The sequence below is a fragment of the Bos grunniens genome, chromosome 25, assembly GCF_055505025.1.
Source record: "Bos grunniens cultivar Pamir isolate PY7600 chromosome 25, Bosgru_T2T1.0, whole genome shotgun sequence".
In the NCBI taxonomy this organism is placed as follows: domain Eukaryota; kingdom Metazoa; phylum Chordata; class Mammalia; order Artiodactyla; family Bovidae; genus Bos; species Bos grunniens.
This window is the reverse complement of record NC_141189.1, coordinates 20,623,881-20,644,228: the sequence shown is the minus strand read 5'-3', so window position 1 is coordinate 20,644,228 and position 20,348 is coordinate 20,623,881. Positions and strand designations below refer to the sequence as shown.

Sequence of the window (20,348 nt, the reverse complement as noted above, 5' to 3'; positions counted from 1 at the left end):
TGGCTTGCGGGAACCCTGGCAGCACCAAGTGTGCAGGGACACGGACTGTCTCCACCACAGGAGTTATGGCCCTATCAGAGTCTTCTTTCCAGCCTCTTGTAGCTGCGATCAGAAGGCCTCTTTGGCTAGTCTTTCTCCATAGCTCCACCCACTCAGGTCCTTAGAGGGCTTCCTTGCCTGGGGTCCTTCTCTGCTGTTGGGTGCATCAGGCACATAGAGGGGACACCCTGCCTGGGGTCCTACTCTGTAGATTGGCACATCAGGCACTTAAAGGGGCACCCTGGGTGGGGTCCTACTCTGTAGTTCAGTACATCAGGCATTTGATGGGCCAGCCTCTCTACTGTTCAGCTGCAGATGTGGCAGTGTGGGAAGAGAGAGGATATGGTGATGGCTCCATCCACTATGCGTGACTCAGCAGTATCGCCTTGCTTCCGTGGCTGCCTGGCTTTCCTCCACAGGCATTTCCCACCACAGTCTCCTCCCTCACGTCCCCTTGATCTGTCTCTCCACAGTTAAGAGCAGCCCTCACCTTGGGATTGCTCCACACTCCCTAATCTCCAACTCCCAGTTGCTGTGCCTTCCAGGGAATCTGCATCCCTGTCTGGGGTATGTATGGCTGTGGCAAGGACTGTCTGATTCTCATTCCATTTGGGCTGCCACAGATCAGCTGTTTCGCTCTCAGCCTTGAATGTTTCTCCTCTGACTCAGACAATTGCCCCAATATGGGGATTGGCCCGCTGCTTCAGTTCCCCCACTGCCTGAGGGCAGGTCCAGTCCTACTAACACTCCTGTTTTTCCTCCTAGTTCCTTCACCCTACCGAGTTTTGCATGGTTCTATATATTCTTTTCCACTGGTCAGGTACTCCTGTCCACTCTCAGCTAGTGTTCTGCATGCACTTCTGTGTCTGAAGGTGTATTCCTGAAGTATCCAAGAGAGAGATGTACTCCACATCCACCTCATCCTCCACCATCTTGTTGTTGTTGTTTTTAAGAGAAAAGCAAGTCATCCACCATGTAAGTACATGTTTTTAATGTACTTCTCTGTTGTTCTTGTGGGTTTGTTATTAAAACAGAGCAAGTTGTATACACTGATATAATTTTAATGCTGTGTGGAGGCTGGACAATTTTTATTTTTCTAATAAACTGAAGCCTGGTGAGGTTCAGGACAGTGCTTCAAAAGCTGTAATGTGCATCCAAATCACCTGGGAGTCTTATTCACATGAAAGTTCTAGTTCAGTAGGTCTGGACTGGGCCTTAGAGTCTGTATTTTTCACAGGCTCCCAAGTGATGTTTATGCCGCTAGTCTAGAGACCACACTTTGAGAGTGAGGGTTTATAATGATCAAACCTACACAGTTAATGTGTGCCTCTTAGCATGAGGATCCAGTCTCTTCCTCTTCCTCTAGTTATCTTTCAAGTATACTTGATAATGGACTTTAATAAAGTGATCATAAAATGCATCATCCTGACTTTTTTTTTTTCCTTCAAGTAAAAGGGGGCACCATTAACAATTACCAGGGATAAGGCAGAACTGTCCAAGGCAAACAGGGACTTACAGGTACCCTGACTTGAGCAGAAATGGAGATTACCTTCCAATGAACAAATGATCAAACATTTATTTTAAATCTACTGGGAAGAAATGCAGTGCTTTCTCCAAGAGGAAGTCAATCTGGAATATTTTGCAGTTGCTAGTGATGTTTGGAAGGGTAAATAAAGAAGGAGGATAAGAGGGATAAATTTAATTTACGTTGCTGTTCAAAAGGCTATTGATAAGGTTCTCCAGTAAATGCTGATAAAGATGAGTCAGCAGAGGATGGAAGGAATGTTTCCCCGTGATAGGAAACTGACTTAAAGCCCAGAAACAAAGGCGAGGGATAAACAGGCACTTATCTACTCTGGGATGGGTGGCAAGCCCGCCACAGCACTGGGGAGAAAAGAGTGATGGGATTGGCTGTAAGGAACCAAGAATGTGCCCTGGGCTTAAAATAAGGAAGTGAATGTACCAAAAAGGAAGTGTCGAGGTGCTGGAGTTTAGGAAGGGGTGAATGGAAAGCTAGAATAAATGCCAGATAAGATAACACCTTGAATAGGACCAGTCTTTTTTACTCAACGGCAAACTAACTTCAAGGAAAATGCAATTAAAAATAAAATGCTCAGCTTGTCAGCTTGGATGAATATTGGGGGTGAAGTGTGTGACTGAGGGGAATACTCTGCAGAAATTGCAATGAGATAGCAGGAGCTGAAACCAGAGGCTCTCCACCCCAGCTGCCTATCACTATTGCTTGGGGAGTGTCTGCAAACTAGCAAGGCCTAGCTAGGCTCCCACCTGGCTCTCCTGAAGCAAAATCTTAAGAGGATGGGCTCAAGCAACTATGTTTGGGAGGAAGACACACTCCCCTGGAGATTCTGACACACAGCCAGGGCTGAATACCAATGAGTTGACTAATAAAAAATGATGTAGAAACAAAGGTTAATATCTGTTAACCAAAGAAAGGGGATTTCAATTAGGTAATGGAGCATAAGAACATGGTGCATGATTCTTAATCTTCATTTTTCTTCATCATATATAAGAAATAGAATGTACTCTTTGTACATAAAACACAAATATACAATGGAACAAATTATATTAAGTGAATACCTATGAAACCACCATCAGGTTAAGAAATATGCTTATTGCCAGCATCCCCAGAAGTTCTTCCTGTGTTCCCTCCCAATTCCGACCCCTCCTCACTCTCCAGAGATAATAAACATCCTGATTTTTTAATAATCAATTCCTCAATTTGCCTTATAGTTTCACCACCTCTATGCTGCTACTGCTACTGCTAAGTCACTTCAGTCGTGTCCGACTCTGTGCGACCCCATAGACAGCAGCCCACCAGGCTCCCCCGTCCCTGGGATTCTCCAGGCAAGAACACTGGAGTGGGTTGCCATTTCCTTCTCCAGTGCAGGAAAATGAAAAGTGAAAGTGAAGTCGCTCAGTCGTGCCCTAACCTCAGCAACCCCATGGACTGCAGCCTAGCAGGCTCCTCCGTCCATGGGATTTTCCAGGCAAGAGTACTGGAGTGGTGTGCCATTGCCTTCTCCGATATGCACCCTTAAACAATATCGTTTCATTTTTACTGCTTTTGAACTGTATATAAACGGAAGATTTCTTTGTGTCTATCTTTTTTTTGTTTGTTTTGCATTTTGGCCACACAACATGCAGGATAGTTCCCTGACCAAGGACTGAACTCAGTCCTTCTCAGTGAAAACACTATATCCTAATCACCAGGCCACCAGAGAACTCTTATGTTTCTGTCTTCTTTCATTCAATAACTTTCAAAGATTTAGCCATATTGTTATTTCTAGTCATATTATTTCTGCCATTAGTCAGAAATAATTCTAGTCATATTATTTCAGTCATGTTGTTTCTGCTTTCTCAGTACTGTAGAGCAAAAGCCAGAAAACTGGGCCAAATCTGGGCCACCATCTGTTTTGTAAATAAAGTTTTATTGGAACACAGTCACACCTATCCATTTTCATATTGTCCATGGCTGCTCACACACTACAATGGCAGCGTTGTGTAATTGCAACAATGACTCTATGGCCCACAAAGCCTTGAAAGTGAAAGTGAAAGTTGCTCAGTTGTGCCTGATTCTTTGTGACCCCATGGACTATACAGTCCATGGAATTCTCCAGGCCAGAATACTGGAGTGGGTAGCCTTTCCCTTCCCCTGGGGATCTTCCCAACCCAGGGAACAAACCCAGGTCTCCTGCATTGCAGACGGATTCTTCACCAGCCGGGGCACAAGAGAAGCCCTTAGGTATTTGCTATCTCTATATCTGTCCTCAACTGAAATGAGAACAGCAATATCTATTTCCAGAGGAAGATCTATACCTTAATAAGGCTAGCCAGTACAACTTACTAGCTCAAAAACATCAATTACAGTTCCTCCCATTTGTACTCTTTTGTACATCCATTGTAAGGGCTTCTCAGGTGGTTCAGTGGTAAAGAACCCCCTGCCAATGCAGGAGACAGGGGCTCAACCCCTGGGTCAAGAAGATCCCCTGGAGAAGAAAATAGAAATCTACTCCAGTATTCTTGCCTGGAAAATTCCATGGAACGAGGAGCCTAGGGAGCTACAGTCCAAAGGGTCACAAAGAGTTGGACACAACTGAGCATCTGAGTACACGTGAACACATATGTCCATTGTACATCCATTACCTTAACTCATTCAGACAGTAAACATTTACTTTAACCCCACTACATGCTAAGATTTAGGTAGGCATTAGATCATCAGAAGAATGCTATATAATGATTAGCATTCATTGAGCATTTGTTCTGTGCCATTACATTAACCATTCTGCATGTTTTCTTCTTAGCTTTCCTATGGCAGAGACAATTATCTTTCCACCAAATGCTCATGCTCTCCATTCCATGGTTTAAGGTTGTTGGCTGTTTCCAACACAGTATGACATTTCCCAGCCACCTTTATAGTTGGGATACCATATAGTTGAGAAATTATGAAGAAAAGCTATTACAAACCTAGACAGTGTAATAAAAAGCAGCGATATCACTTTGTCGACAAAGGTCCATACAGGCAAAGCTCTGATTTTTCCAGTAGTCATGTATGGATGTGAGAGTTGGACCATAAAGAAGGCTGAATGCCAAAGAATTGATGCTTTCCAACTGTGGCACTGGAGAAGACTCTTGAGAGTCCCTTGACTGCAAGGAGATCAAGCCAGTCAGTCCTAAAGGAAATCAACCCTGAATATTCACTGGAAGGACTTACTGAACCTGAAGCTCCAATACTTTGGCCACCAATTCCAAAGAACTGACTCATTGGAAAAGATCCTGATGCTGGAAAAGAGTAAAGGCCTAAGGTGAAATGGGCAGCAGAGGATAAGATGGTTAGAGAGCATCAATGACTCAATGGACATGAATTTGAACAAATTCCGGGAGATAGTGGAGGACAGAAGAGACTGGCAATGTGTACATTTTCTTTTCCTGGTCCATAAACCCTCCCAATTTGGGGAGGAGCTCATTTGTGCTCTTGGATTTTAGTATTTTCTGCTTCAAGACAGAGGAAGAGGAAAGAGCACAGGATAGAAGGAGCTTAGTGTGGTAGCCAACCTCCAATATGGTTCCCAATGATGCTTATCTCCAGGTATTCATACTCATATATTCACCTCTGCAACGGAACAGGATTGAGTTGTGTAATCAATAGGATTTAATGGAAATGATGAAGTATGACTTCTGAAGATAAATCATAAAAGACATTGTAAGGAATTCCCTGGCAGTCCAGTGGTTACGACTCCAAGCTCTCATTGCTGAGGACTCAGGTTCAGTTCCTGATTGGGGAAGTAAGATCCCATAAGCCATGGGGTGAAACCAAAAAAAAAAAAAAAAAAATGTAGTTTCTGTCTTATCTTTAATCACTCCTCTGAAGGAAGCCAATGCCATGTTGTAAGGACGCTCAAGCAGCTCTAAGGAATTGAGGCTTCTTACCAATGAGCATCTACCTACAGTCACATGAGTGCATCGTCTTGGAAGCAGAAACTACAGTCCCAGTTATGTTTTCAGATGAGACTGCAACCCTGACCAATATCTTGAATATAAGATATTTTACTCGTGAGAGATTCTATCCATAATCACTCATCTAAGGCAGTTCCAAATTCTTGACCCTGTGAAATTATGTGACGTAACAAGTGTTTTCATTAGATAATTTGTTACACAGCGGTAGATAACCAATACAACTGAATCCCTGAATGATTACACGGAAAACTACCACTGACTAACTTCAGGCGTTGAATGAGTGACTCATAATGTCTAGAACATTAAGCCACTAAATAGCTGGGGTTTATGTTACACTGAATAACAACTGCTCCAGCTATTACAATATTATTAGTTTAAGTTTGATTCTTATCTACTGCTTTGCATGGAAGACATACATGACCCTAAAGGTCAAGACAATAATATTTGAGTTGTATGCACTTGTTTCTTCTTATATAACACTGTCATTTTCAAAGTGTATTTTGTAATGGAAATGTTTTTTCCAATAAGCGTTTTCAAAGCCCCCAGTAGAAATCAATTAATATCTAAGTTTGTTCAAATTGGAACAGGGTTGAACTAGTGACAACTTTACATCTTCTATCTACCCCAGCCTTCAACTCATCTCTTGAAGTTACTTTAGATTAAATTTAAACAAGAAGTAACAGCATTTCCACAAAGAAAGACATGGCTTGAGGATTGCAGGTCTATTGGATATGAAATTCTGGGACATTTTGTAATGAAAACAGTCCTTGAAAGGATTAGTCCTTCCCCCCTCTTCCCTCTCCCTCCTGTCCTCTATCCTTCCTTCCATCCTTCCTGCCCTCCCTCTTTTTCCCCAGCTAGTAAATTATCCTGAAATAATTGCACAAAGTAAGTAGGCATATGTGATGATGAGTTCCAAGAAATGTCATTTGATTAGGGGAAAAAATAAGCTCAACCAAAGTAGATACAATTTTGGAAAGTCAGAGAGAACTTTGAATGTTAAAAAGAGAACCAAATTATACAGCTCCAGTCGTTGTTAGCCTTCTATCTCTGGTCAGCTCAGCAGTTAAAATCCAGTTCTTGAAATTCTTTTAGTTATAAGACTTCCTTTTCTCCCATAGGAAAAGGCAAAGGTGATTCTAGTTAAAGCCAAAAATTGGCAGTGAGTTTGATGTTTAACTGCTCCCAGTTCACTTTCCAGGCAACTCTAGAAGAACATATTTTTTTACATTTTAATAATACATGTTAAAAGGGCAAAAAGAATCCCTTTTTTTCATGTTCAAGAAGAATTAACAAGTATGGCTTCATCTCTTCCCTTAGGAAAGCTTTTGAAGACAAGTAAGGGGAGGTGTTAACCACGTGAAGTAGATGCTGCTGTCAAACCCAGAGGGTTCAACAGTCTGGGAATAAAGCTTGCCCGAAGGAAGTGATCCAAGTGGTTTTCAAAGTTAATGACTTAACACCATTTTCCTTCTTACAGCCACATTATATGAAGATATATTTATGAAGCAAGAGTTGCAAGGTCAAAAATTTATCCACATTCTGCCTCATTTAGGATGCTTTTGGCTGCAAGTAGAAGATATTCATCTCAAACAGCTTTAACTTGGGGAATTTATTCTCTTACATAATAAGAGCCCTATTGAGCAAACGTGGTGGCTCAGCTGGTAAAGAATCCATCTGCAATGCAGGAGACCTGAGTTCAATCCCTGGGTTAGGAAGATCCCCTGGAGAGGGGAGCAGCTACCCACTCCAGTATTCTGGCTTGGACAATTCCGTGGACAGTATAGTCCATAGGGTTGCAAAGAGTCGGACATGACTGAGTGACTTTCACTTCACATTCTCTTACATACCAAGGAAGGTAGTAATAAGGTGGTCATTTCAGGAGTCCAAAAGCATCTTCAAGAACCCAGTTTCTGGGACCTCCCTGTTGATCCAGTGGTTAAGACTCTGTGCTTCCAAGGAGCACAGGTTATATCCCTGGTCAGGAAAGTTCACTCGCTTTCTTATTGGTGATGGTGGAGGGGTGGGCTAGGTGTTCCCAGGCACTGGGGAACTGTTAGGGTCTCAAGACACCAGCATAGGCCCTCTTGACATAGGCAACCAAACCCTCAATAGTATAAATACAACCTCCCCACAGTGGTGTGGTTCTCCCTACGACTTTTCACCCCAGAACCTCAAATGGGGATTATGCCCCAAGCACCACTGTTCTAGTATTTCCCCCAAATGCTTCTAGTTGTTTCTAACCCCCATCCTCCACCCTATCCAGCAGGAGCCTTGACCCCCAGGGAGGGAGACTGCACACACTGGTCTGATCCCATGTCCTTCCTCTTTTCTGATACTTTTAGGTCCAACCCCCCAGATCAGAAAGAAGGCATTTACTCCACTTCCCCTCCCTGTTCAGAACTCCTCATGGATCCCATCCTCCTTCTCCCCCATCCTACGGCCTTCCTCGTGCCAGCAGAGGTTTTCATCCCTCCTCTTTCCTGTGAACACAAATCTCATGAATGAGCCTTAATAGAGAAAACTGTTCCCCTTAAGAGGAAAAATGACTCAGATCACTGAAAGAGGAAAAACACTTCTGTTTGCAAAACAGCATTCATTGCTATGGGTTTTTAAAAAATATTATCCCTGCTCCGTCACTTGTCAATTGTCTATGTCAAATGCATGCTTCTCAGTTTGAAACAAAGTTTTATTAAAGGCAGTTTCTTTCACAAACATATTTATTTATGATTAGCCTTTAGAGCAGTGACTCAGAAGCCAGGGATTCATTCACAGAGTTCTTGTCCACCTGGTAGCAATGTTCTATAAATTAGCGTAGTTTAGTGGGTTATTATGATACATGTCCTTTGTTGAGCACCTATTACACACCCCAAGTTTTACATCCATTGATTCAACAATCTTAATTCTGACCCCTAACCCATAGGGAGTAATTATGATTTCCATCTTACTTCTTACTAAAGCTCAGAGAGGTTAAGTAACTTTCCCAAAGTCACACAGTGCTGAATTCAGAATTTAAGTGCAAGTCTTCTGACTCCCAAATCTGAATCCTTTCCTCTCCAATGGAAGCTGCAATGACACTTTAGCACAGTTAAGAGCACAGATTCTGGAATCTGACCAACCTGGATTGCAGTTCCAAGTAGACAATAATGTGTGACCTTGAACAAGTCATGTGACCAATTGAATCTTCAATTTCTCATCTCCAAAAGGAGGTAATAATAGTTCACACCTAGTATGGATGTTGTGAAGATCAAATGAGATAAAATACCATATGCCTTAGAGTTTAGGACAGCATGTAGGGAACACCCTATATTAATTTTGGCCATTATTCTTGTTGTTACTGCATCTCCCAAGGGTCTTCATGCCAAAAAGAACTTAGTATCTGTTTCTATTGCAAATTTTACAAGTGAGAAACTGAGAGCTTAAAAGTTTACTTATCCATATTAATATATACATGTGTGTGTATATACACACATATAATTTCATATATATATATATATATATATATATATATATATATATAATTTTTGTCTCCAGAACTTGTGATATATATGTACATCACAGACTTTGGAGACAAAAATGTCATTGCTTGTTCAAAGACAAACACTGCAAGTTCAGAAATATATGGATTCCTATTTGGTTCCTCTTCAATCCATTGGTTTGGGGGTGTCTGATGAATCCGTGGGGTCAGAAAGCTGTTAAAAGATGTCATGGGAGAAAAGCATTCATGGGTATGGGCAAAGCAATAAAAAGAAACTCTAGAAGGCCATTAAGAGGACTATGAAGGAAAACTGCCAGGGACCATGAATAGTTCATCTATCAGCAGAAGAAATCAGCCCATAATTTCAAAAAACAAACAAAAATTGGGCCATAATGAGGCCCAATTAACTCATCCTTCAAACACATTCTCCATAGTGGACATCTGTTGTTTTGGCTGCCTTTCTGGTAGTTACAGCCCCGTTTCACATTGGAGGAACTATATGACTGCCATAGAATTGTTTGGGGGTGACCCCATCCCTAACTCTAGGAGTGGGTCCTCATGATTTAAACCAATTAGCTAATCTCATCCCCAAAGCACAGTTTAAACACAGGCACATAGCCCTTCAGAGACAAGGAGACTTGAAGGCATGTGTCTGGGAGAGAAGCAGCTTTTGTTCTTCCTCTGAGTATGTCACAGCCATCTCATCATCATGCAGAGTCATGATGCAGAGCCTGAGGATGAAGCTGACTGACCTAGAGAGGAAGACAGAGTCACGATGGGAGCCCCGAATGAGCCTGAATGTAGGTAACTTCCGGAGCTTCTCTGTACCCTGAGCCTATACTGACCTCCCCACACAGGACATATATTATTTATACCACCAAGTGAGAGGTAGGATATTACCTCCTTTCTTCAGGAAACTCGGGGCTCAGATAGATTAAAAGAATTGCCTTTGTCACAGAAGCCAGGATTTGTACCTGGTTCTCTCCACATGCTCTCTAATCTTCTCAGCAAATGAAAACTCAGAGAGTTTACAGAACATGCCAGCGGTCACACAGTTGTAGGTAAGAGATGGAACTGGACTTCCCGTTCACAATTTTTTGTCTCCGAAGTGTGTGTATTCTGTTCTGATTTTAAACTATGAGCTGATTTTTGAATCAGAGCAAACAAGAAGGGGCTTCCCTGGTGGCTCTAGTGGTAAAGAACCCACATGCCAATGCAGGAGACATATGGGATGCAGATTGATCCCTGGGTAAGGAAGATCCCCTGGAGGAGTGCATGGCAACTCACTCTAGTATTCTTGCTTGGAAAATCCCATGGAAAGAGGAGCCTGGCAGGCTATAGTCCATGGGGTCACAAATAGTTGGACAGGACTGAAAGTGACTTAGCAACTTCAGTTCAGTTCATTCGCTCCATCGTGTCCAACTCTTTGCAACCCCATGAACTGCAGCATGCCAGGCCTCCCTGTCCATCACCAACTCCCGGAATTTACCCAAACTCATGTCCATTTAGTCAGTGATGCCATCCAACCATCTCATCCTCTGTTGTACCCTTCTCCTCCTACCCTCAATCTTTCCCAACATCAGGGTCTTTTCAAATGAGTCAGCTTTTCACATGAGGTGGCCTAAATATTGGAGTTTCAGCTTCAACATCAGTCCTTCCAATGAACACCCAGGACTGATCTCCTCCAGAATGGACTGGTTTGATCTCCCTTCAGTCCAAGGGACTCTCAAGAGGCTTCTCCAACACCACACTTCAAAAGCATCAATTCTTCAGCGCTCAGCTTTCTTTATAGTCCATTCTCACCTGCATACATGACCACTGGAAAAACCATAGCCTTGACTAGACAGACCTTTGTTGACAAAGAATATCTCTGCTTTTTAATATGCTATCTAGGTTGGTCATAACTTTCCTTCCAAGGAGTAAGCGTCTTTTAACTTCATGGCTGCAATCACCATCTGCAGTGATTTTGGAGCCCCCAAAAATAAAGTCAGCCACTGTTTCCACTGTTTCCCCATCTATTTCCCATGAAGTGATGGGACCAGATGCCATGATCTTTGTTTTCTGAATGTTGAGCTTTAAGCCAACTTTTTCACTCTCTTCTTTCACTCTCATCAAGAGGCTTTTTAGTTCCTCTTCACTTTCTGCCATAAGGGTGGTGTCATCTGCATATCTGAGGTTATTGATATTTCTCCCGGCAATCTTGATTCCAGCTTGTGCTTCTTCCAGCCCAGTGTTTCTCATGATGTACTCTGCATAGAAGTTAAACAAGCAGGGTGACAATATACAGCCTTGATGTACTCCTTTTCCTATTTGGAACCACTCTGTTGTTCCATGTCCAGTTCTAACTGTTGCTTCCTGACCTGCATACAGGTTTCTCAAGAGGCAGGTCAGGTGGTCTGGTATTCCCATCTCTTTCAGAATTTTCCACAGTTTATCATGATCCACACAGTCAAAGGCTTTGGCATAGTCAATAAAGCAGAAATAGATGTTTTTTTGAAACTCCCTTGCTTTTTCCATGATCCAGTGAATGTTGGCAATTTGATATCTGGCTCCTCTGCCTTTTCTAAAACCAGCTTGAACATCTTGAAGTTCATGGTTCACGTATTGCTGAAGCCTGGCTTGGAGAATTTTGAGCATTACTTTACTAGCGTGTGAGATGAGTGCAAATGGTAGTTTGAGCACACATGCAAATAAGAAAATGAATTCACGCTTTTAAGAGTAAGTTTCCAGAATCCATGAGGCTGGTGCACTCTAAACAAATTTGATATGCCTATATATCTTATTGTTAAATTCTCCCTCTGATAGGATATAGGGAGAGGGACAAGAAAGAGAAATATCATGATAACCTCATTATGTGCAGACAGATGCCCTGCTGGGTTTGTTCCCTGTTTGGAGGGTCCATTGGAAGCCACTAGCTTGCCTGCCAATCCATTCTCTCCTTTCTTGGTACCTGGCTGAACTATATTTCCTCCCTTGCAGTTAGATGTGTTCACATGATTCCCTTTCTGCCAATGAAATGCAAGTGGAAGAGATGTGCGCATAGGCCTTAAGCAGTGGGCGTGGCTCCACTGTGTTATTTCCCTTTTCCCTGGCCCACGCTGATGAATTTAATGCTAAGCAGCTAAAGGAAAGCGACATGATCACATAGGTCACTGATGGACCATGCAGATTAGAATTACCCCAGCATGGAAAGTGTTCGCCTCAGAACTGTTAAATGAGAGAGGAAAAACTGCTTTACTCTTTAAAGCCAAGTATTGTTTGGTATTTTTGTTATAGCAACTTAGCGTGTGTATTCTAAGAGGGGCGAGTCTAGTCATCCTGTAGGTGAGCTCAGGGCGTGTAAGTAAACTCAGCTCTTTACCTCAGGTGAAGAGTAGAGTTTCATACCTCTTTGTTAGTCTTTAGGTGTGAAACATGCCTCTTTGTTAGTCTTTAGGTGTGAAAGTCTACCACTGCGAACCTTGGCTCAGGGACGAGCTGCAGAGTCCTTGAAGTATGACGCCAGCATCTGTAGCAGACAGAGGAAGAAGGGGACCCTATAACTTAGAAGAGCTTCCTGAAATTCTGGTGCTGTGAGCAGAGATTTGGGAAGAACAAGTGGACCCCAGAAACCTCTCTTATGTGAAGACCAAAGATTAAACCTCTCTTCTGCCTGGGGGAAGCTTCTGAAAGTACTTTGATGCAGTTTCTTAAAAAAGAAATCAGACAGGCTAGTAATTCATTGATAGCCAAGAACTAGAACTTCCTTTCTCTCTCTTATAGTACCAGTGTTGCAGGAAGGGGGACCTCTTCCAGAAATGAATTGTCCCAGGAGTCACATGTGCTGACAAAGCAAAAGACTTTACTGGAGGGGGCACCCAGGTGGAAAGCAGCAGGGTAAGGCAACCCAGGAGAACTGCTCTGCCACGTGGCTTGCAGCCTCAGATTTTATGGTAATGGGGTTAGTTTCCAGGTTGTCTCTGGCCAGTCATCTTCTTTAGCCCATAGTCTGACTCAGTGTCCTTCCTGGTGGTATGCATATCTCTCAGCCAAGATGGGTTCCCCAGCACAAAGGATTCTGGGAGGTTGATAAGACATATGGACTGGCATCTCCTCCCTCCTTGGGCTCCTCCTGAATTCTTCTAATTAGTTTCAGTGGCAGCACCATATTCCTTCTTGAGACCTCCTCTTGTGAGACAACTCAGGCAAGCGGTTATGATCCTCCCTGGTCAAATTTGAGTGATTTCACTCAAGGGTTCCCTAATAGGTGGATTGATTTCCCAGCATAAATAGTATTTCTGAATAGTCACAATCCCTTTAAGCAGATAGATATTACGCCATTGTGGGCAACAGGAAAATGACCACCTCATACTCTACTGCTCAAAATGCTGGAGAAGCAGCATTGGTGGTACAGGAGTTAAGAGCTAGGAGTCCAAAGCCAGCTCTAGCACTTACTAGCTCAATGATCCAGCAACTGCTGCTGCCTCAGCTTCCTCTTTTTTGAAATGGGATGATAATAGTAGTACCTACTGCGTATCATCATCATGAGGATGTTCTTAGAATAGTGCCTGGCACATAGTAAGCACTAGGTGGATATTTGTTGGAAAATGTTGACACCTTTAAGAATGGGATTTTGAAAATGTGCATCAAAAGCCTCGACCCAGAAATTCCACATCTAAGAATTTTTTTCCTAAAGAGTAATCATGGGCATGTGCAAAGATTTATCTGCAAGAAAGCTCATTGCAACAACAGTGTTAGTTGCTCAGTCACATCCAACTCTTTGTGACCATATGGACTGTAGCCCACCAGGCTCTTCTGTCCAGGGAATTCTCCCAGCAAGAATACTGGAGTAGGTTGCCATTCCCTTCCCAGGGGATCTTCCCAACCCAGAGAGCGAACCCAGGTCTCCCACATTACAGGCAGATTCCTTATCATCTGAGCCACCAAGGAAGCCCCATTGCAATAATAAGTGGCCATCAATAGTGGGCTGGCTAAATAAACAGTAGCAGAGGACAGTCACTTTTTATGCAAGGGGTTGTACAGCTGGAGCTCACACAGAATGCAAAACTCACATTATGCAAGATTAAAATCCCTCCCCAAAATAAAGGCAAAGCAAGATTTACATTCTTTCAAATTTTGCCCATAAAACAAATCTTAATTAATATTTTATACCCTACTATTTCTAACTGTGTAATTCAAATTTGCATTAAATGTAACCTACTGTATATTTATTATGGAGCCACACAAAAGTTTATATTACAGAAGAATAAGTAATGGCTGAGCAAGACAGCCATGATACATCAATTTTTAGAAGTGTGACCCCATTTTTATCAGATAGACACTTTTCAAATGCTGGGAAACTATACATCAAAATTTAAAATGTGCCGGCAGTTTTACTGATAATTTTTGGTTCCTGCCTTTATTTATATACCTACATTTTCCAAATATTCTCTGGGCATCGTGTTATTTTTATAATCAGAAATAATAAGTGGAACTTTTAAGGAATAAATATATCATTATATCATTGATACTAACCTAATTTTGAAAAAAATTTACAAAACCATCTATGCAAACAAATAGCTTCATAAAAGAAAATACTTTCAGCTTGTTCAGTGATGTCTACAGTGAACTGGAGATATGTTTTTCTCTAATAGTTTGTCCCAGGAGTAGATCTGGACAGAAAATAGCAAAGTTGACCAGAGCTCAAACTGAGATTCCATTGATCTAATCCAGAACCAATTAAATCAAATTGTGTTTCAGAATGCATCAAAGAACAGTTTCTAAAATTTTGATTTTATACTGGAGTATAGTTGATTTACAATATTGTGTTAGTTTCAGGTATACAGCAAAGTGATTCAGTTTTATATATATATATATATATGTGTGTGTGTGTGTGTGTGAAGAGTTGACTCATTGGAAAAGACCCTGATGCTGGGAAGGACTGGGGGCAGGAGAAGGGGACGACAGAGGATGAGATGGCTGGATGGCATCACCAACCCCTTGCACATGAGTTTGGGTGAACTCCGGGAGGTGGTGATGGACAGGGAGGCCTGGTGTGCTGAGATTCATGAGGTTGCAAAGAGTCGGACACGACTGAGTGACTGAACTGACTGACTGATATACCTAATATATAAAAAAGATATATATATCAATACATATACCTATTTTTTTTCTCAAATTCTTTTCTCATTTAAGGGATTACAGAATACTAAGTAGAGTTTCCTATGCTATACAATAGGTCCTTGTTGGTTATGTATTTTAAATGTAATAATGTGTATATGTCTATCCCAAACTCCCAATTTATCCCTCCCCCTATTGCTCCTGAAAAGAACACTTTAGAAGCCAGATTACACTGGATGACTTGCCTGTGTGTGCTTCTTTCTGAGATTTGGCCGTATCATTAAACAAAAAAGTATGCTGTTTTGGTGACTCAAAGAAAGAGCTAAAGACACTAAAGAGCCTTCAGTTACCTTCTCTGAGCTGTTGCTCTGAGCAGCGCTGGCATGCTCCAGGCAAAGCAGGAAGGAAGAGGAACTACAGCTCTTCAACACCTGGAGGAGGGAGAGGGGGAGGGAGGGGGAGGAGGGGGAGGAGAGGGAGGAGGGGGAGGTCCCTCTCCAAGGGACCCCAGGGAACCAATGGTTCTACGTGACAGCCCAGAGCATGCTGTGGCCTCCTGAATCTTCTGTTACAGTTGGTAAATAGTGGGTATTAGTGCTCATTTGAGACTTTACAGACCTTACCTCGACACACACTAGGCATTGTGAACCCTCTTTAAGTTTTCATTTATTTTTCATTTTGAGTAAACACTCTGTGCTAAGTGAACATATTCCCATGGATTGTCCAGTTTACCCATCACAAAAAGTCTATGAACTTTCAGCTATGCAATGAGTGAGGTCTGAGGATTTAAGGTAAACTGTGGTGACCATACACAGACATAGAAAACAGACTTGTGGTTGCTAAGGGGGAAGGGGGGATGGAGTGGAGGTTCGGGGTTAGCAGATACAAACTATTGCCTATAGAATGGATAAACAAGTTTCTACTTGTTCCCTGTATAGCATAGGGAACTTTATTCAATATCCTGTGATAAGCCATAATGGAAAAGAATATTTAAAGGGATTATATACATATATGTATAACTGAATCACTTTGCTGTACAGGAGAAATTAACACAACATTGTGAATCAGTTACGGTGGTGGTGGTTTAGTCGATAAGTTATGTTCGACTCTTGAGACCCCATAGACTCTAGCCTGCCTCAATTTAAAAAAAAAAAAAATGAAAAAAGAAAAAATCGTGGTGACCATCGTTGATAACACTGAATTGTGGGACTTCTCCGGTGATTGAGTGGTTGAAACTCTGAGCCCCTGTCTATGGGGCCTGGGTTCAGTCCCTGGAACTAGATCTCACATGCAGCAGCTGAGAGCCTGCATGCCACAATGGGCCCAGTGCAGCCAAATAAATAAACAAATACTTAAAGCAACAAAACAAAAAACACTGCCAAGAGAGTACAACTTAGGAAACTTAAAACGTAAATGTTCTCACTTTAAAAAAAAAAAAAAAGGTAAATATGTGAAGTGATGGATGAGTTAATTAGCTACATGATGGAATCCTTTCCCAAAGACTATGTGTATCGAATCACCATGCGGTACAATTAAATATCTTACAATTGTATTTGTCAATTATATGTGAATAAAGCTGAAATAAAATAAAAAATAATTTGTAAACATTGTAAGCCTATAAGGCAAACATGATCATTCTTCTCATCATACAGAACTGAGAACAGCATGAGAGTGTAGAGGACAAGAACTTGGGCTCTGGTTTGAATCCTGGATTCACCAGGCTTCTGAGCTGTGAAATCTTCAGCAAGTTACTAAAGCCTTTGGTGCCCCATCCTTCCATTTCCTCAACTGTAAAATGGAGACAAGTCTTCCCTGATAGCTCAGTTGGTAAAGAATCCGCCTGCAATGCAGGAGACCCTGGTTCGATTTCTGGGCAAGGGAGATCTCCTGGAGAAGGGATAGGCTACCCACTCCGGTATTCTTGGGTTTTCCCTGTGGCTCAGCTTGTAAAGAATCCTCCTGCAACGTGGGAGACCTAGGTTTGATCCCTGGGTTGGGAAGATCCCCTGGAGAAGGGAAAGGCTACCCACTCCAGTATTCTGGCCTGGAGAATTCCATGGACTGCACAGTCCATGGGGTTGCAAAGAGTGGGACACGACTGAGCGACTCACAAAATGGAGATGATGATAACAGCGCCTGTGTAGTTTTCTTGTGGAAAGCTCCTAGAACAATACCTGGCGCAGAACAAATGAGCAGCGTATATTAGCTCTTATGCAACAGATGAGGAAACCTGGGCTGAAACAGATACATTAAGCTACGCACAGTTAACAGAGCAAGTGTTGGAGCCAAGATCTGCTTGGATTTCCTTGAGATTCTCAGATCTTACAGTTTGGTTTGGGTCCTTGTTAATACCTCCTGTGTCTTTCGTTAACATGCTCAAGCTTTCCTCTCTCATCCGGAGCATTTGGTGTGCATTTCTAATAGCTGTTTTAATGTCCTCGTCTACTAATTCTGTCATCTCTGACATTTCTGAATCTGTTTCCAGTGATTGATTTTTCCTCCTCATTATAGCTCATAGCTTCCTGTTTCTTTGTCTGCCTAGTAATTTTTTAATGGGTGTCACACATTTTGAATGTTACACTGTTGAGTGCTGAACTTTTGTTTCGCCAGGCCGCGCAGCTTATGAGATATTAGTTCTCCGACCAGGGATTGAACCTGTACCCCTGGCAGTGAAATCTCAGAGTCCTGACTACTCAACCATCAGGGAATTCCCCCTGAAGTTTTGTTTTGTTTTTTAATTCTTTTAAATACTTGGAGGTTTTGCTTTAGGATGTAGTTAAGTTAGTGGAAATGATCTGAACCTTTTGAGGCCTGTTTTTAAGATTGCTTGGCAAGATCCAGAACAGCCTTAGTCTGGGACTGATTTGGGCACGACCAAGGCAGTATCTTTCTCAGAATTCTGCTCTGTATTCCACATATGAGGCATTCTTTTCTTTCTGGTTGCTGATGTCAAGGAAGGGGAAATTTCTCCCTCTATCCCTTTCGAGTTCTTATGCCTGGACATAATAAAGTGGATGTAAGACAGATTAAGACAAAAACAAAACAAAAACAAATTTTAATTCATGCCCATGGAAACCCTATAGAAACGGGACCTAAGAAGTGGCCAAAGTAGGTAAATTTTACACTTTTCAGACAAAGAAACAATAGGTTTGTGAGGAATTGACAGAACCAAGAAACTTAGTATTTAATCAGTGAGGAATCTGAACAGAGTTTGGGCTTGGGTTAGGACAGTAAAGGAGTGACCAGGCTTGTCTCTACAGGCTTCTGGGCCTGATAAGTCCTGCCTCCGCAGGTACAGGTTGTCCTTCTGCCTCCGGACACAGGGGAGGCAGCTTTCATGTGAGAGGTTTATTTCTCGCTTTCAGGCAGACCCAGAGGAAGGCCAGAAATGTTCCCCTTGCATCAGCTGTTTCTTATTTAATTCAAAAAATCAATATGCCACTGAGGCATATTTGGGGGGTAGCCTGCCCGGGGCCCCAACAGCAAGAACACAGATAGTTCCCCCCACATGTCAGCTCCACCCAAGCCTTCTCGGTGGCCCTTCCTTGGCCTCAGGGAGCATGATGCATGTGCGCTAGTCCGCTCCCACTTGCAGATCTGAAGGGGACCCTCTGCACGTCTCCAGTCCTCTTCTCTGCAGGGAGAATTTGCTGCCAATCCCCAGGCCCTTAACCAGGATTTCAAACTTAAGAAATGTTCAGTAAATGTTCTCCATGGGTCAAGCAAACTTGGGCCAGGGCTTAACATTTGCCTTCTAGAAAACATCCCACAATTGGTCTGCAATTTCTTTGCAAACCAAGGACAGAGGCTCCACTGAAAGAGAACAAAGCTCATTGTTCCAGGAGAGACTTCAGAGCCACCGGTTGATATCAGTGACCAAGCTGCAGGACAGAGCGATCTAGGGTTTAGAGCTACATCATCCCATACAGGAGCCGGTTGGCACGTGTGACTTTTGAGCACTTGAAATGTGACTGGTTTGCAGAAACAGACTCACAGACACAGAGAACAGACTTGCGGTTGCCAAGAGTGAGAATGGACTGAAGAAGGAATGGGCTGGGGGTTTGGGGTTAGCAGGTGCAAACGATTATGTACAGGATAGGTGGACAATAAGGCCCTACTGTACAGCACAGGAAACTATATCCAACGTCTTATGATAAACCATAATGGGAAAGAATATAAAAACGAATATATGTATGTATAACTGACTCACTTTGTTTTACAGTGGAAATTAACACAACACTGTAAATCAATATACTTCCATCTTTCCAATTAATTTTTAAAAAAGAAATGTAGCTGAAACCATTTGGTGGCATCTCGGGGAGCTCTGAAGAGCTCCAGTCCTTTATGTCTAAGAATTCAGTGAGAAGCCAAGTGATGATAGAAGGGATTTGTTAGAATAAGATGCTTGTGAGGTTTACAAGCAGGTGGGCAAAGGGATGCCGTGCCTCCAAGAACTTACTGGGCTACAGGTTCACAATCAAAGGAAAAGTGGGGAGGGGAAGAAGACCTTCTTTTCTTTCTTGAGGAGATGCCATCCTTCCATCATCAGTTCCTCCTCCAGGTTGGGCAGGGGAGATTCCTTGTCCCTACATGGTCAAGCTGGGTCTATAAAGTATCGTTTTTCACGTGTGCAGAGAGCATGTGGCAACATACTGAGCTTCCTGGGCAGGATGTGGGTCTCATGCCACCAGTGTTTTCTTGTTTGGGGGCATGTCTCGTACTTCTGACGCATGGTTTTGTTGCTAAGCGAGCCTGGCTTTGTGGTTAAGCAAACCTGCTTTCTTGAGTGATCATTAACTTACAGGGGTCTGTCATATTCTTACAATCCTGTAGTGGGATTAACTGTTTAATCATCTACTTGGTTCCTTTAATCTATCCCCATAATAACTAGTCTGAACCGAAATGTGATTGTAAGTATAAAATGCACCCTGGCACTTTCCAAGATTTAGTATGACAAAAACAATGTAATGACTTTGTACTGTTAACACACCAAAGCAATGATAGTTTGGGTTAAAACAATATTAAAATTGGTGTCTTTTTTACCCTTTTAAGAAGGCTACCAGAATGTTTAAAATCTTGTGTGGTGGCTTACATGATGTTTAAAATCTTGTGTGGTGGCTTACATGATACGTCGCCCTGGTGGAGAGGGCATCCCAGAAGGGCAGGCCTGGACAGGCCCCAGAATCTTAGAACCCATCCCCAAGGCTTGAGGCTGACAGGAAGTGAAATCAAGTGAAGGCAGAGGAGGGGGGAAACA

The 20,348-nt window shown here is 42.5% G+C and overlaps 1 long non-coding RNA gene across 12 annotated transcripts in view; it reads left to right on the top strand.

Annotated features, from left to right (window-relative positions):
• The first annotated feature begins 718 nt into the window (after positions 1-718).
• LOC147345239 (uncharacterized) overlaps positions 719-20,348 on the top strand; it is a 49,640-nt gene continuing 30,010 nt past the window's right edge. For 3 of the 12 annotated variants that reach the window (XR_015154627.1, XR_015154623.1, XR_015154626.1), the window contains exon 1: positions 725-1,014. This is a non-coding gene — a long non-coding RNA (uncharacterized LOC147345239). Of the gene's footprint in view, positions 1,015-2,790; positions 3,501-12,421; positions 12,654-20,348 lie in introns of those variants that run through there. The other 9 variants (XR_015154628.1, XR_015154625.1, XR_015154620.1 and 6 more) reach the window with 7 other exon arrangements.